Below are 17,335 nucleotides of genomic sequence, written 5' to 3'. Positions count from 1 at the left end.
CTGGCGTCCTTGCTGCCAGGACAGCAGAGCCAAGGCTCAAAGAAACCCAGGGAATCACCCAAGGTCACCTGCCCATTAAGACAGCACAGTACTTAAACTCAGCTCCCTGGGAACAAGCTCCTGCCTCTCAGTCCCTGGTTTACCCCATAACTAGTATGCCCCACCCATTTTACAGATGAGGAAACTGAGGCCCCCCAAAAAGGTTGCCCAAGGTCAATTGGGGCTGAGCCAGGCCTGAGACCTCCAGCCATTCTGCCAATCCCACTCTATTGTGTGTTTTCAGCTGGTGCTCTTGGGCCCCCCACCCCCCTCCAACACCATCTTGATGAAATTCCTTCCCCCATGCCCACCCCACCTCCACATGCCCACCCCACACTCCCCAGATGACTCCCTGGTCGAGAGGGAGGCAGGCGGTTGCTAAGCGCTTACCCGTGCGCTCTCTCATAAAAATAAACTCCTTCTGGCTGGGAGACTCTGGACGAGATACCTCCCTTCCAGCCAACAAAAAATTTAAAAGAAATTTTAAAAAGATCTCCTCCATGACATTTATTTGAACATCAGCTGCGCCAAAGCGGGGGCCAATTCACTGAAAACCAAATGGAGCCACGTGCCACTAAACCTCAGCCAGAAGACCCTCCATTCAAGCATCTGGGCAGTTACTGAGCTGATTTATTTCCCCAGGCAGGAAACAGGGGACCAAGCTGCCTCTCAGGCCTTTGAGGCTGGTCCTGGGGGGAGGCCAGGATCTGGCTGAGGCCAGACAGTGACCAAAATAGCCAGGCCATCAGCCCTACCCAGCTCACACCTCCCTCCCAGTGCACGGGAGGGCCGCCCACATGCCCCCACTCCAGTCCAGGCTAAAGTCCAGGCCGCAGAAGGAGGTCCCAGGGATTCTCTCTTCATGGCTTCCCTGGTGGGAGGGGGACAAGAACCTCCTGCCCCAAAGAGGAACCCACAGAAGGAAGGGGAAAAGTCTGGAAGAGGACCATCCCGCTGACCCTGCCCCCTGCCCACTGGCTGTCCCTCCAGCCTCTGTCCTGCCACTCAGGACTGCTGAAGGCTGGCACTGTCACCTGCACGCCGCACCTGGGCAGTACCTTTGGAACCATGCTGCCCTATCACCTCTCCCCACTCAGCGCCTGCCCTGGAGAACCATTCTGGCCATTCCACCCTCTAAGCACCAGAGACACCCTCCCAGGTAGAGCCGAGGACAAAAAAGGGCCCACAACCTAGGACCCAGAGACACAGCCACACTCAGAGACACACACGTGCACATAGCCAGGGACTCGGAGACACAGCCACACATACACAGGTGCACACAGACACACACTGGGCCACACCAGAGCACACGTCCGAAGACAACAGCCACACTCAGGTATTGCAGACACACATATACACACACAGCCCAGGACACAGAGAATAACAGACGGACACTGAGACACACAAGTGCACGCTGCTGCGGACACAGAGGAACAGTCGCCCTCAGAAACACACAGACATACACAGGGACACTGAGACACACGGACACCGAGACATACACCTGCCGCGCGCACCAGCAGCCCAAGCCCTTTCGCCGGAGGAAACAATAACAGCCCGGGCAGCGGGACCGAGCACGCGACCCTCCGTCCCTCCCTGGCGGTGAAAGGGACGCGGAATGGGGGTCACCCGGCGGGCGGAAGGCCGGGACCCGCTGGGACGCGGGGCGGCGGCCCGAGCGCGGAGATGGGCAGGGGCTGCCGGGGCTGGTGGCGCCGGCTCCGCGCGCTCCCCGCGCCTCGGGTACCTGGGTGGCCGCGGCGCCGCACGCGCTGCGCTCAGTCCCGGCGGTCGGGAGCTGCCCCCTGCTCGGCGTCCGGCCCGCGGCGCCCGCGCTCTGCACTCCGTCTCCACGCGCGCGGCTCGGCCTCCGGGTCCTCGGGGCCCGTGGTCCTCGGGGCTCGGCGCCGGCGGCGGCGCGGGGGAAGTGGTAGTGTATAAGCGGCTTCTTCCTGACCTCGCGTGTGTGTTGTCTGCACAGCCGGCTCTCAGCATCACCCATCCTGCTGGGTGGAAAAATACCAGCTCGGCCGGGCCGGGGGCGGGGCCGGGGGCGGGGCCGGGCGCTCAGCCACGCCCACGCGCGGACACACACGCGCGCGCGCACACACACACACACACACATACACACGCACACTCATGCACGCACGCGCGCACAGGCTCGGACACACAGATCCCGGGCTCGCTGACCCCGCGTACACACCCTCGTGCCCGTCCTCACAGCCCGTCCTCAGCCCCCTCCTGCCTGCAGACGAGGACCGCCACAGCCACCTAATCCCACCAGGGCTCCTCCACTTGGCTCCTGAGGTGAGGCCCTGAGGCTCCTTGAGTAGCCAGGTCCAGGCCTGACACCGCTCTCTCTCCCCTCTGTCCTCCTGGGTATCCTGCAGGTTCCCTGAGCCTGGGTATGCTCCTCCGAAAAATGGGCACAATAACCTAGCCCTCCCCAGCAGCATGAGGATGACCTGAGGTTGTGCTGTGAAGCTGACAGAGAGCTTCAGAATCTTGCCTTGTGTGACCTTGGGCAAGTTACTCAGACTTTCTGTGCCTCAGTTTCCTCATCTGTAAAATGGAAATAGAAATAGTAGAGCTTATGTCCTCCAGCTGCTGTGACGAGTCAAGGTTAACAGTGTAAAGAGCTCAGAACAACACCCAGCACCTGGGAAGTGCCAAGCAAGTGTCAGCTAATGTGACTATTTTTAAATGGAGATGGGGAGCGTGCCATTATTCTCGTCCTTATTTGAATGAGTGGGCCCTCAGACCATTTTCCACAACCACGGCCTGGCTGAGCGTGAGGGGCGAGGGCTGCGTGACCTCCAGCAAGGCCTCTTTCCTCTCCAAGCCCCAGCTTTCTCCTCTCTCCTCTCTCTCCCTCTTTGCACCTGGGAGGCTGTCTGGGGAGCACGTGGATCCTTCCACCTCTTAAACACAGAATAAAAGAAGAAATACCACACAGGGTCTGTGGAGAGCCACCTGGCCTGGTCCAGCCTGGATCTGCTGCCTGGGAGATTCCGTAACACCCTCTTCCTGAGCATTCCTGAGGGTGCCTTGGGGATGCTAAGGATCAGAATTCCAGAAGAGACACTTCAACTCTTCCCAGGACTTCCATGGGGCTCCAACCTGACCTTCCAACAGGCTCCCCGCAACACCACCTCCAGCCAAGGCAGGCACCGGCCACTGCAGGCACACGCCCTCCCTTGCCTTCCTCCAGTGCGTTCCCCTCCCTTCTCTGCTGGCCCCAGGTGCCCCTTCCTCCAGGAGGTACTCAGGGATCAGCGGTGCCTCCAGCATCCCAGTGCCACAGGCGGCATCCGCTTCCTGCACCTCAGCACTCTGTTTGAGTACAGGGTAACTGCATCTATTTTATAGGTGAGAAAACTGAAGCTGGAGAAGAAAAGCAGCTGAGTCCCCATGTTCCTCTGCTCCTGCTGATGTGAGTGAGGTTCCTCTGTGAGTTGCAGGAGCAGATGTCAGGCGAAAACTCCCGGACTCCCCTGTGCACGTGTCACTGCACACAGCACAAGGGGTAGGTTGTAGTGCAGGGAAGTGACTCTGGAGTTGAGGTTTGAACCAAGGGGAGGCTTTAACTAAGCCAAGAGCGGTTGAGTGGGAGGGATGGGAAGCATGTCCCAGGCAGAGCAAGCTGCTGTGCAAAGGCCTGCAGGCAAGGGTGTTGGTGGCAGCGACTTGCAGAGGGTTGGAGAGAGTCAGCCAGGGCAGTGGAGGCCCCGAGAGGAGGGAGGGGCAGTAGCATGTTCCGGGCTGCAATTTGGGAAGGCCGGCTGCAGCGCCCACCTTCAGGTAAGCCAGTGCCGTGCAGTGCAAGTAGTGACAGCACAGACACGGACTGACGGACTGACGAGGCTCATCTGTTGTCTTCCTCCTCTAAACCTGCAGCTCCAGAGGGCCAGGACCTAGTCCTTTTGCCCCCATTGAGTCCCGGAGTCTGTCGCAGACTTAGCACACAGTAGGTACTCAACAAATGTTTGTTGAATTTATTTTATTTAACATACCTTTCTATAGCACATTCCTATCTACCCAGCACAGTTCAATGTATTCAAATAAATTAACCCCTTACATCCTCACAAGAACCCTATGAGGTTGGTACTATTATTTCCATTTTACAAAAGGGAGACAGAGCCACAGAGAAATTAAATAACTTGCCTAAGGTCCCTCAGCTGGTAATTAGTAGAACTGGAATTCGAACCCAGGCAATTTGGTTCTAGAGGTTACACTCTTGACTGAGGGGATTCTGGGGTATGGGTGATTGTCAGACAAAAAGCCCAGCCCCAGAGATCAGGAGAGAGTGAGGGAGAGAGAGAATAAGGGGGGAGGGGGAGGGGGGGAGAGAAGAGGAGGAGGGGAGGAAAAGGGGGAAGAGGGGAGGGGGAGGGGAAGGGGGAAGAGGGGAGGGGAAGGGGAGGGGGAGGGGAGGAGAGGGGGGAGGGGAGGGGAGGAGGTGGGGAGGGGAGGGGGAGGAGAAGGGGGAAGAGGGGAGGGGAAGGGGAGGAGAGGGGGAGGGGAGGGGAGGGGGAGGGGAAGAGGAGGAGGAAGAGGAGAGAAGAGGAGCCAGGAAGTGCTCCAAGCTCCACCCCAGAGAGAGGCTGCAAAAGAGGTGAAGGGATGGTTGGACAGGAGGGGGTGCCCAGGGGGAGCCAATGTCACCAATGCCAGGGGTGGGCTGGAAAGAGCTCAGCATGGAGGCCAGAGACTGGAAGCTTCCCCTCCCAACCCTGCTGCTTCCCAGCTATGTGACTTGGGCCTGCATCCCTGTTCTCTGAGCCTCAGTTTCCTCATCTGTACTGTGGGATGATAAGCTCTGACTCATTAAGCTATTGCAAGAGGAGGTCAGAGGTCTCAAACTAGGGGTCCCTGCACTAAATCCAGCTCCCAGATGTGAGTCTTGGTCTCCGCTGGGCTTTTAAATGTTTTGAGTTAATCGCCATGAATAAAAACAGACTTCACATTTAAAAAATCTGAATGTCTGGTTTCTCTTGAAAAATTGCAGAACGGGGCCCTTTACCCACCTGTCTACACTGCCAGAAGCTGAGGGACATCAGCCACTGCTTCACTTGGGGCATGGGCTCCCCAAGATGCCACAGTTCCCACCTGGCGAGTTTGCTCCTTTATGCCACCTACTGGCCCCTGCAGGGGCCTGAGTTTGAGACCCACAGTGTACGTTGTGCAGTTTCTGCTCCCTTGCCAGGGGCTGGAAGCTGGAAGCTTTAGGAAGAGACCGTGGTCACCACGGGAACAGAAAGCATTGGCAACAAGGAGGGACCTTTAAGGAAGGCAGGCAGAGGTCTCCTTCAGAAGCTGAAATTCCGTGGAGAGTCACTTGTCTCATTTGGAGAATGAAAACTGATGGACGACAGAGCTCCTGGAGGGCGTGTGAGGCCAAGCTTGAGGCTTCAGTCTGCAGCCGGTCACGAAAAGGCAGTGAATGAGATTTTTAAAAGGCTACTTGAGGATTCTTTTTCTTAGCAACCCTCATAGTAAAGTAAAATCAATCCAGGACTTTGAACAAAACATTTTGTCCCTTGCCAGAGAAGAGTCTCATTGATCAGGTCACATCAGAAGTTGTCACAGTGCCCATGGGAGATGCCGCCCACGCCGCGCCATCTGGCCAGCTCAGCGGAAGGATCATCGAGGATTGTCTGGCCAGCCCACTATAACTCTCAGAACACCATTCCCGAAAGCAGCCCTGAAGAGACAAAGGACAGTGATGGGGCTGCTGAGTGGTCCCCTCCCTGTCCTGGATACTTTCTCCTGGGCACACACCCGGTGTCCACGTCTCCGAACGTGTCTCGGTGGCCGTACCACGGATCCTTATCAGAGCATGAAGCCTTTGGGAATCTACTTCCTGCCTACCCACCCTCCTCTTGGCTGCCTGCAAATACCAACTTCATCCCTCATGGGCTGTGTAACCCAGAATGAATTATGTGACCTCTCTGTGCCTCAGTGTCCTGATTTGTACAGTCAGACTAATCATAACCCCTCTGCCTCAGATTGTTGTGAAGATTGCATGGAGATGATTCATGTGAAGTTCTGAACCTGGTCCCTAGCACGAGGCTCAGCAAATGTTAGCCAGAACATCTGCTGGCCCTCCCTGACGCCTGCGCCCTTGGCTTTCCCACCTCCAGGCCTTCTCTCATGCCTCTCTCTCCCCCAAAGCCCTTTGCCCATAGCCCCCCTGAAGCCAAACTTGGAGCCCCTGACGGGGAGCACCCAGGAGGAAGGGTCCACAGCTGTGCCCAGCACGGGCCCTGGAGCACAGAGGACCCCAGGAACCCTCACCGGATGTGGTCTACGAGTGGCAAGTCCCAGAGACTCACTTCCTCCTCTCCCTCAGCGAGAACAGCAAAATGCTTCAGAGCCAGACATACTGGGAAGGTGTCAGTGCTGGAGACAGACCTGCAGGGACAGGCGTCTTTATTCATTCACTGAAGCTGTGGACAGACGCTCTCCAGCTCCACAGCTGCCCCAGCCCAGGTTGCTGCTCCCGTCTGGGTGACTGCAGGGGCCTCCCGCCCCTTGGCTTCCTCTCCCACCCCCCAGCCCATCTCCACTCCTAGTCCTCTCCCACACAGCTGGTGGGAGCACGGAATGGGACTGCCACTGTGGAACACAGTTTGGTGGTTTCTGATAAGGAGACAAGTTTCTTACAAGGCTAAACCCTTCACCCATGAGTCAGCAATTCCTCGCCCAAGTATTGATCAAAGAGACATGAAAACACGTGCCCACCCAAAGGCTCACGCGAGACCGTGAATGGTGGCACTGCTCATAACAGCCCAAATGAAGCGGCCCTGCTGCCTCTGTCCACAGGAGGATGGAAAGACAGAAAGAGGGCAGGACGAAAGCCAGGGAGGAGGAACGGACCACTGGCACATGCAAAACCTTGGGCGGGCCTCCCTGCGCTCTCGTGTGCACGGGCTTCTGAGTCAGGCAGAGTGAAATGAGGGTCACAGAAATAGGGACAGTGGTTGCCTCCGTGGGTGGGGGTATCGCCCAGGAGGACCCCTTCCGAGAGCTCCTGTGGGCGGGCAGCTGCTGGAGCCCAAGCTGGTGAAGCCTGCACTGGTGCGCAGATACGCAGGCACCATCGCTGCCACTTTGGTTTTGCGTACCTCACTGGGGACAGTGTGTACTTCAGTGAGAACCAAAAGGAAAGCCCCAGACCCGCTCAGGCCTCCTTCCTGATGTAAACCACCCACAGCCCCCACCACATGCCACTAAAGCCCACTCCTCCAGCCTCTGAGACCCCTGCTCCCCATCATCTCCCTGCCCCTCTGGAAACCCCAAGCTCCCTGTGCCTGGGGGCTTCTGTTCAGCTGCTCCCCTGGGTCCCCCTCAGCCCTTCCCAGGGCTGGTTCCTCCATCCTGAGGCCTTGGCTGCAGTGTCCCCTCCCCAGAGACCTTCCCCCACCATGTGCCTCAGCTGGCCACCTGCCCCCTGCTCCCCCACACCAGCCCTGTGCCTTTGCCTTGTTTTATTTTCATCCTAACTCGGATACCAGTTCCCGTTCATATCTCTTTCCACAGCTAGATCAGCCACGTCATGTGGGCAGGGCTGTGCCTGCTGGGATCACGGTGGGTACCTGGCACGCTCTGCTGAGCGAATGGAGCTGGAGCTGCCTATGGTGCCCGTCCCCCACTTCCATGAACTGCAAAACTAACTCAGGGAAAGGGGCCAGTCTTTAAGACCGTGCTTGCGTTCAACGCCACCCATGGGAGACCCCTCCCCTCCCCGTCTCCCCTGGAGAGACCCAGATCCAAGCCTTGAGTGGATCTTAGGGGCTCTGTAACCCTGACAGGCCTCCACCTCTGCCCGCCTCAGTCTCCCCATCTGTGGCAGGAGAAGGTTAGCCAAGGTGACCTAGCCCAGCCTTCTCCCAACTGAAAAGTGCGTATAATCATCTGCAGATGTTGTTAACATGCAGATTTGACTCAGCAAGTCTGGGGTAGGCCCCAAGTTCTGAATTTCTAACAAGCTCCTTGGGGAGACCCCTTGCTGCTGGTCCAAAAACCGCATTTTGAGCCCTAAGCGTCTAGGGGAGAGGCTCTCAGAGAATGGGCCCCAGACCGGCAGCATCCTCACTGGGAACTGGAGAGAGAAGCAAAGCCCCAGGCCCCACCCAGACCTCCTGAATTGGAAACCCCAGCAATCCCACTGAACAAGCCCCCCAGGAGCTTCTGGGGCCTCTTGACTGTGAGAACCATGCTCTAGGAGGTACCAGTTCTCAACCCTGGCTGCCCACTGCAATCATCCTGGAAGCTTAAAAAATCCTGATTCTTCGGTCCACCTTCAGAAATTCTAATATAATTGGGTGTGAGGCTTTTTATTTTGTATATAAAGCAGTCCAGGCAATTCGAATATCTCATCAGAGCTGAGAATCCTTGACCCAGAGCGTGCCAGGCCTCCAAGAGTGTCACAGTCGCCCAGACATATCCAGGCAGGCCTAATTCCTCTGCATTCTTGCCTGGGCCTCTCAGCCACTGCCTTCTTATATTTGGTTATTCCCTCCCTTCCCCCCCAAATACAATAATTCAAAATATTCCCAGCTCCCAGACAATAAACAGAGCCTGGGACTGTTTTGTACCCACTTACGGCCTGATCCAAGGCTGGACTGACTGGGCCCTCGGGACTGGTCATCTGAGCCAGGGTAGGGTGGCCCCAGCTCCCAGGCTGCCCCAGCTCCACTCCTGGAACCCAGAATCCCAGGCTCTAGGTGCCCCAGGTATCCCCACCCCTCAAAGCCACTTCCCCAGAGAAACAGAGGCTTGGAAGGACCAGTGACTTGCCTCGTAACATGGGGCAAGGCCGAGAATGCCCCTCTCCTCTGCAGTTTCCAGGCCCAGGCAGATGTGTGGGCTTTGGGGTCAGACAGACAGACGTATTCAGTTCCTGGCTCTGTCCCTCACCAGCTGTGACCTTAGTAAGGGGTCAGCCCCAAACTGAGCCTCAATTTGTTCATCTGTAAAATGAGGATGGCACTAGAGCCCCACCAGGGTTAATGTGAAGTCAGGGTCTGCACAAGGTGATTGTTCATAATTATTTCTGTCATTCTGATTATTTTTGTCAAGATGGCAAAAGGAGCTGGAATGAGCAAGAGAGAAGACCTTGTGGAGGACAGTGGGAAAAGGGGGATGGGAAGTTGTCCATCTGGGTCTCAGAAGTCTGGCCTGGAGTCAGGGACTCATTTTGGAGGACAGGAAGGGAAGAGGCAGGTCCAGGTTACCAAGGGGGATCCTCGACAGGCCCCAGGGAAGGAGACGCCAATGCCCTCATTGTGAGGGTGCAGGTGACTCGCCATGTGGGAGCTAAACCTGGTCTCCAGGAGCTTTATCGTGCCCATGCTTTGAGGCTATTTGCAGCTTTTATGCCTGTTATTCTCCACTTGCGTATTGAAAGGCTTGGGCTCAGCATATTCCTTATTTAACTGATGCGCCAATGCATTGTCCCCTGTGGCTCAGAAAATGGGGATGACACCAGACCACCCCAACAGCAGCAGAGTCTACCCGAAGGCTACAGTTGGCTCTGTCTCAGTACCGAATACGCTATTAAGTAAAAGTCATCCTATTCTCCCACCTTCAAGACAAGCATATTTTTATGGTGAGCTGGGGGCTAGGTTCGAATTTAAAATTCTCAGGCTCCTCGGGGTTCTGCTGGTGGTGGGAGGAGGCTGCCCCTTGCCCCTCCTGCCGCTCCTGGCTCCATCCTCCCTTTGAGCAGCTTTTCGGGCACACATGTGGACAACCCAGCATCCCCTTCAAGCTCAGCTGCACCCTGCAACCCCATAACGCACCCCCCGCATCCACCCTTGGACCTGGGCACACACCAGTGGGCCCCTCTGCCCTCAGCTGGGAGGATGGGGAATAGGCCAACAGACGGGGACTCTGGGGTCTGCCATACCCGGAGTTCAGCACAGAAGGGAGAGGGAGCTGGGTCTGGGGGCACGTCCTTTCGGCCTTGTAGAATCTGTGACTTTGTGGGAAGGGGTACAGCCACAGGAGGGTCCTAGAGGGGGCCTCTAAGGCATGGGCCTCTCTGTTCAGGGTCTTAGGGTAGTAATAGTACCCCCTGCACACAATTAATGCAAAGATTAAATGAGTTAATGCATGGAAGGGCTTAGAACAGGGCCTGGCACACAGAAAGGCACGATGGACATTACCGTTGACGGTGATGTGGAAACCCCTGGTGGCTGGCCTCCTGTGTGGCACAGAAAGCGGGAACTCACTGTGTGGAGGGCAGGCTGGCAAGCAAGGGTTTCTGAGCCCTGCCATGTGTGAGGCACTGAGCCAAGTGCTCCCAGGCATTTCCCCATTGACCCCTCCCAATAGCCCAGGAGGAAGGGAACCATGCCACAGATGAGGCAACTGAGGTTTGGAGAGGATGAGCCGCATTCCCACAGCCATACTTAGATTCGAATCTGAGTGTTCCTTCCCATGGGCCAGCAGAGGCAACAAAAGCTGAGAGAAGACAGAGCAGCAGGGAGGGGAAGGAAGGAGATCTCCGCATGGCCAGGACAATGGTAAGTTGGTGTCTGGCTTTGGTGATGAGCCTTGTGACCTCTGTCATGTAGTATGTGACAGGATGTGGATGGCTGCCCTTGCAGACCCTGAGCAGTACCAGGATCGAACCCTGGACCTTGGTGTTGTCAGCACCACGCTCTGACCAAGTGAGCCACTGCAGCTGCCCTTCACCATGATTTTTAATGCAGACGGTCTTGCAAAGTGAGAAGAAAACAAATCTTGTGATCCTCACTTGGGGGTTGCCCTTCATGTGGGCCACAGTTTGCTCAGTTCCAGTGGCCCTGATGGCACTAAGGCTGCGGGTGACCTGGCTGCCTCTGCTCCGTGATTACGACACGCAGGCTGAGGTGGTTTGCTCGGCCTTCAGAGTTTACTGCCATGTGCTGTGCCTGGGTGCTCAGGCCGTGGCCTCCCGTGCATGACCTGGGGCTCCTGGATGGGACCAAGAAATCCCTGATGTGTGATTTCCTAGAAAGCATGTAGGACCTTGACTCAAATCCAGACTTGGCCGCTGACTTGCTGTGTGACTGTGGGCAAATCACTGAACCGTACTGGACCTCCATTTCCTCAGCCATGCAGAGAAGGTGGGCAGAGAGAGGGCGCCGCTCCTGAAAACCTAGTCGTTGGAGGCATCCCAGGACAAGACGTTTTCAGGTGAGAAAGGAGTTTTTCTCTTTTCAATTCTCTTTTTTTCCCTCTGATAAATGAAGTCTCAGCTAGGTGCTCAGGTGTCCTCCACACCTTGTCACTTGCTCATCTCACTTTCCAACAAAGTGTCCCCAGATCAGAGCCATCGAGCAACTGCACCCAGCTAGATGGAGTCAAATGCAGCTAGGTTGTTTTCATTGTCTTCATCCTTAAGGCACCTTCTGTTTTATGGACAGGATTGTGGTTCTTCATTTATAGGAACGACGGAATCTTTACTTTTTAGCAAAACATGTGCAAGTTGTTTAAAAATGAGTCCGAGGAAAAAAAATTAAATGCATAATGATTTAGAAGGTATATTAGTTTCGGGGGGGGGGGAGGGGGTTGTTTCTTTTTTTAAAAATTATTTTATTTTGGGCCGGCCCGTGGCTCAGTTGGGAGAGTGCAGTGCTGATTAACACCAAGGTCACGGGTTCAGATCCCCCTACTGGCCAACTGCAAAAAAAAAAAAAAAAAAAACCAAAAGAAAAATATTTTTAGAGGGCCTATTAGTTTCGAAGGCTGCTGTAACAAAGTACCACAAACTTGGTGGTTTAGAACAACAGAAATGTTTTCTCTCACAGTGCTGGAGGCCAGAAGTCCTAAATCAAGGTGTCACCTCCCTTGGGGGCTCTTGGTAGAATCTTTCCCTGCCTCTTCCTAGCTTCTGGTGGCTTCCATCAGTCCTGGTGTCTCAGGCTTGCAGCTGCGTCACTCCCCTCTGTGCCTCTATTGCCATGTGGCCTTCTCCCTGTGTGTGTGTCTTCATGTGGCCGTCCTCCTCCATGTCTGTCTCTAAGTCCAAATTCCCCTCTTCTTGTAAGGACACCAATCATACTGGATTAGGGCCCACCCTAACGACCTCACCTTAACTTGATTACATCTGCAATGACACTATTTCTAAATAAGGTCATATTCGCAGGTAGCAGGGGTTAGGACTTCAACATGTCTTTGAGGGGCGGGCAATACAATTCAACTCATAATAGGCGAGTTGCAGCAAAATGAAAATTCGTGCTGGAATACCTGACAGCAAAAGTTTGGAGAGCTCTGCCCAGGCCAATCTTTTGGGTGAGGGACTCAGGGGACCAGTACCGTGTCCCTGCGCTGCCCCAAACAATCCCATTATCTCTCCCTGAACCTTGGTTCCCTGGCATTTCCAAACTGGGTTGCACAGAGTCCTGGGGGGACCTGGGGAGACTTGAGGGAGAGCTTAGAGGGGGCAGGACTCCAGACCCCCCAATATCATTGCCACTTTGCTCCAACCATTATAGGGACAGTGGCAAAATATTTTGTTTGACTAAAAGGCACCAAAATAATTTTAAAAATAAAAACACTTTAAAGCCATCAGGCTAGCGGATCTGGGTGACACTTTCCAGCTCTGATATTTAAAAATTTTTTCTTAGACAGCTGGACAGTATGGGGATCCGAGCCCTTGCCACTGGCGTGACAATACAGCACTCTAACCAATTGAGCCAAATGGCCACCCCATACTCTGACTGTGATTTATTCCCCTCCCATGGCTAGGAAGAAAGGACCGAGCTGCTGCTCACTGTTCCCTGACAGGAAAGTGTCTGCACGCATTTCCCCTCAGAAAGGGTCCCCGGTCTCTAACCTTCTCTCCTTAAGCCCAGCTGAGGAGGAAGCGGGAGGAGGTGGCTCAGCCTCGCTTGCTGCTCTTGGTCCCAGGCTCCTACCACCCTGGGGACCTTTCAGTTCCTCCACCTCACAGCTGAGTCCCTTCCGGCCACAGGGAAATTTGCACACTCTGTTCCCTCTGCTGGGAACACTCTTCCATCCTTCCTCTCCCGGCTGGTTTCTCCTCATCCTTTGGTCCTGTTCTTGTGGAAATCTCCTCTGACACTTATTAAGCTGGTGATGTCCTATCCCACTCCATTTTATAATCTGCAGAAAAATGGTTCATTCCTAGGTTCGCACCACACTTACCTTGGGAGCGTCTTAAAAATGCTGGTGCCTGGGCCTACCTCCTGAGATTGTGATTAATTTGGTCTGGGGCAAGGCTCAAGAATCTGCATTTGAACAAGCTCTGCAGCTCAGTTGATAGGCAGCCAAAAGTGGAGAATCATTAAGAATTATAACGATACAAATAACCCTTTATCATTTTCATATCCAAAAATTTTTTGAAAAATGAAATTAAAAAAAACTAATTTAGTGGCAAAACTTGAAATCCTATGAAACTATCTAGAAACTTTATTTAGCTTACGTGCCATGAATAGTCATAGATTTCACTGCAGAGATATCCGTTTGATTGATTATGGGGTGCTACTCCAGACCCTACAGGAGTGACACGTGTAATATATGGTATGTGCATCCTGCTGTCTTTCTAATCCCCGAACACATTTGGACTCATGCTTTTGCAGAGGGGACTGTGGACTCTGGACTATAGTTGATGATGGCTAATGGTCCTAAACAATGTCCCTGTGGCAGCCTGGAGAGAAGCACTGTACGCGCTTGTCTTCTTAAATGCCTGTTACCATCCCCGTGAGGAAGATACAATTCCCAAACCCATTCTACAGGGGAGGAAATCGAAGCCCAGGGTCTGGCACCCAGGAAGCAGGCTCAGAAGCCGCTTCACTTCCCAGCCCTGGCCCTTAGGACAACTTCAGTGAAAACATTACTTGAGGAGTTGTGTCTATGGCATCTGTGTGCGTGGCTACTTGGGGCAAAGACCATGCCTGCGTGGTTGACACTGGATCCTTGGACCCAGAGCAGTGCCTGGCAGAGCCCTGCACATGTCCCCTCCTTCGGAGGCCTGCATCTGGCAAGTTGCCCTGCTGCTTGGCCATCCTTCAAGCCTGAGGGACAGATTTAGTGCCCTTAATCCTCCTCTTCAGTCAAGCCCCTGCTTGTCAGCGGCCTGCCGCAGGCCCCTCGGAGCAGCCTCTTGGCTGAGGCCTCGCTTCCCAGGCACAAAGGCTCGAGCTTCCCCCGTGGAAAGAGCTGAGGAAAGGCGCACAGGTCTGGGTCTGCGGAAGGGGCACTGGACTGGGGAGAGCCCCAGCTAAAGTGGAGTAAAATGAAGATTGTCCCTGTGTCAGACTGGAAGTGGCCATATGCTTTATAGCCCTCCCCTCAAAGGCGGGATCTGTTCCTGCCCCCGGGAATCTGGGCTGACCCTGTGGCCTGCTTGGGGCAACAGAATGTGGTGAAGCCCTGCAGCTAGAGGTCTTGCAGCACCTGCTCTTGCCATCTTGAAATCTTTCCCCTGCCATGTGAGTAAGCCTGGGCCAGCCCACTGGGGGTGAGAGACCACGTGGAGAGAAGCCCACTGGCTGACTACAGAGTCGTCAAGGGGTCCAGCCAGGCTGAGCCAAGCCTGAGTTGCCAACCCACAGAACTGTGAGCCAAATACATTGTTACTCTTTTAGCCACTTATTTTAGGGATAGCTTGTTACTCAGCTGCAGCTAACTAATAACTTCCACTCCAGGCCTCTCTGGGCTGGGGAGGAGTATATAGATGGCACTTGGGACAGTGCCAGGTACAGAGGATGCCCAATAAATGGTGATATTCTCCTGCTCCTGTGTCAAAATACTTGTTAGTGATCAACAGTAAAAGCCAGAAGCCTCTCCTCTGTCTGGTAACTTTTACCACTAATGACATTTCACCTGGGATTTATTTCCTTCTCTGTGTCTTAGTTATAGAGGGGCTCCTGTGGGTGGTTTGGGGTTAGGTGCTTTCCAGGAAAGCCTTCCTTGACCAGAGTGTTAGATCCCAGGGAATTCATGAGAACATCCAGAGAGAACATGAGCTAAGAGAGAAGAGAACCCCAAACGTGAAAGAGTAGGCCTCCAAAGAGGAGCTCACAAGGGAGCCTGAAGAGAAATGGCCAGAGGCTGAAGGGAACCAGAAGAAGGGCTGTCATGGAAGCCAAGAGGAGAGCATGCGGATCAGGAGGGAGGAGGGGTTCATGGAGTCAAAGGAGGGCCTGGGGCAAGAGGACTGACATGCGACAACTGGATATGTCTGCCTCTGGAAATGGACCATCAGTGGCCCTGGCAAGATGAGATTCCATGGAGTGGAGGGGGTGCAAGTGGCTCCAGGAGTGAGCTACATGAGCAGGTGAAGGCTTGAAGTGTGGACCTATCATGTTCTCAAATCTTCCCTTCTGGATGTGTTTCTTCAGCTTCCATCTGGGAGCACCTCCTGTGCCAGGGACTGGAGGATTCAGAAGCAAACAGAGCAGTCCACACATTTCTTTGAGAAATGTGAATCCATCGGGAAATGCAAAAATGATGGATGAATACACATATGAACAAATGAATGAATGGAACCCCCTTGGACGGAGTGTCCCCAAGGGCTTGCTTGTCCTTCCCCCCAGCACAGCACAGGGATCCGGCACACAGACTCCAGAGCAGGACGGCCCCAGCTCTGGTACTTCTGAGCTGCATGACCTTGGGCCTCAGCACCTTCCCCTGGACCGTGGAGCTGGGACAGCCCCCAACACTTTGGGTTCTTTGGTGAGGAGGCACAGTGAGCCCCATGGAGGTGGGTGTTTTCATGAAACATACCTGACCAGGTGGATGGCTGGGCTTTTTTGTTTTTGTTGTTGTTGTTGTTTTAGAAGGGAAAAAGGAAATGGCCGAGAGGGTTGTGGGTGGGAGTAGAGGCAGGCAGGACAGTGGTAGGAAGAAAGGGATGGGGTCGTGGTGGCAGAATGCTCCCGAGCACTCCTCAGCGGAGCCCAATCCTTCTTTTGCCATCAGTCTACCTGTGTCACAAATCATCTAATCCTCACAGAAGCCTGATGAGGCAGGTGCTAGTGATATACTCAGCCGACAGGGAAACGCGTGACTGGGGTCGGGGGGGTGGGCTGGGGGCAGACGCAGCACTGGAATCCTGGCTGCCTGACTCCAGAGTGGGCAGGGAAGGGAGTGTCTGCCTGAACAGACAGCACAGGCATCAGGAGCTCACAGACCAGAGCTGCCACAGACCCACTGAGGGAGCCGCTCTCGGGCCTCGGTTGCCCTATCTGTGTGATAAAGGGCTGAGCCCTGCCTTCTTGAATTGCTCAGGGACCTCCCCTCTCTTGGTCTCTTCCTGCTCCTCGCGAGGACTTAAATGTCCACATGGTCAGCCGCAGCTCAGTCCCTCCCTGCAGACCCAGGTCCACAGCGTGCTAGGAGACCCTCCCAACAGGGCGAGCCCGAGGCCCTGGCCCTGACTTAGGCTCCACCCCTCTGCCCAGCCCCCGCCAGCACCTCCTCACCAGCTTCTTGCCTCCACTGGGGCGCCCTGGGGAAAAGCCAACTCACCGTGTCACTTTCTTGCTAAAGTATCTTCATTGGCTCCCTATTGCCCTCCAAATGGCCAAATCCCACAGTCCAGCTCTCAAGGTTTCCCATATCCTACCCGTCCGGCTGGCCTGCCTGCTACTCTCCTAAACTCTTCCCACCAGCCTCACCCAGGGACTCGCGTCACTTTGGATTTCCCCACTACTGGGACTTTGCACTAGCAGTCCCTCTGCTGCGTGCACCCTCCTACCAGGCCAAGCTAGTGACCCCTCCTGAAGTAGGTAATGTCTCTGTTAACCTGTCTGGCCACAGTGTATTTTGCATGATTACTCCTGAGCAACTTGAGGCCAGGGGCAGGGTCTGGTGCTGTCTGTACCCCTATGCAGCACCCCTCACCAGACTCAGGGAGAGAATCTCAACAACCCAAGACACAACAGGAAATGGAACACGATGGAGGCCAGGTGTGCTAACAGGGAATGTCGGCAGAGACTGATGACCGGGCCTTAGGGGACCCTCCCATTCTGAGTGGACTTAAGAAGCCAGAGAGTCCTCCTGCTCCCATACCCAAAGCATCCAATCAGAAGGACATCGGCCTTCAAAATTTGGCATAAGTAGGGTTGTTGCTGCCAACTGTTGTTCTGCTATAAAAAGCTGCTGCCCTGTGCCTGTTTCAGTGATTCAGAGAATCCTATTAATCAGCGTTGAAAGGAAAGCCTTAGCTCACCACGCACCTCCCTGGGATGTCATGAGCATTCTAAGGCTTCCTCCAAGTGTGACGTCTCTTTGAGACCATGACTGTGTTCTGTCTTGGGTGCACCCTGGGGTTGACAAG

At 54.7% G+C, this 17,335-nt stretch overlaps 1 protein-coding gene across 1 annotated transcript in view; it reads right to left on the bottom strand.

Annotated features, from left to right (window-relative positions):
- SLC6A6 (solute carrier family 6 member 6) overlaps positions 1-1,980 on the bottom strand; it is a 74,529-nt gene extending 72,549 nt beyond the window's left edge. Inside the window, exon 1 of the mRNA XM_063114022.1 lies at positions 1,784-1,980. The gene's annotated coding sequence lies outside the window, so the exon portion shown is untranslated. The remainder of the gene's footprint in view (positions 1-1,783) is intronic.
- Between the last annotated feature and the right edge of the window lie 15,355 nt (positions 1,981-17,335).

The sequence above is a fragment of the Cynocephalus volans genome, chromosome 11 (genome assembly GCF_027409185.1).
Source record: "Cynocephalus volans isolate mCynVol1 chromosome 11, mCynVol1.pri, whole genome shotgun sequence".
NCBI classification, from domain to species: domain Eukaryota; kingdom Metazoa; phylum Chordata; class Mammalia; order Dermoptera; family Cynocephalidae; genus Cynocephalus; species Cynocephalus volans.
This window is presented reverse-complemented; position numbering and strand designations above follow the sequence as displayed.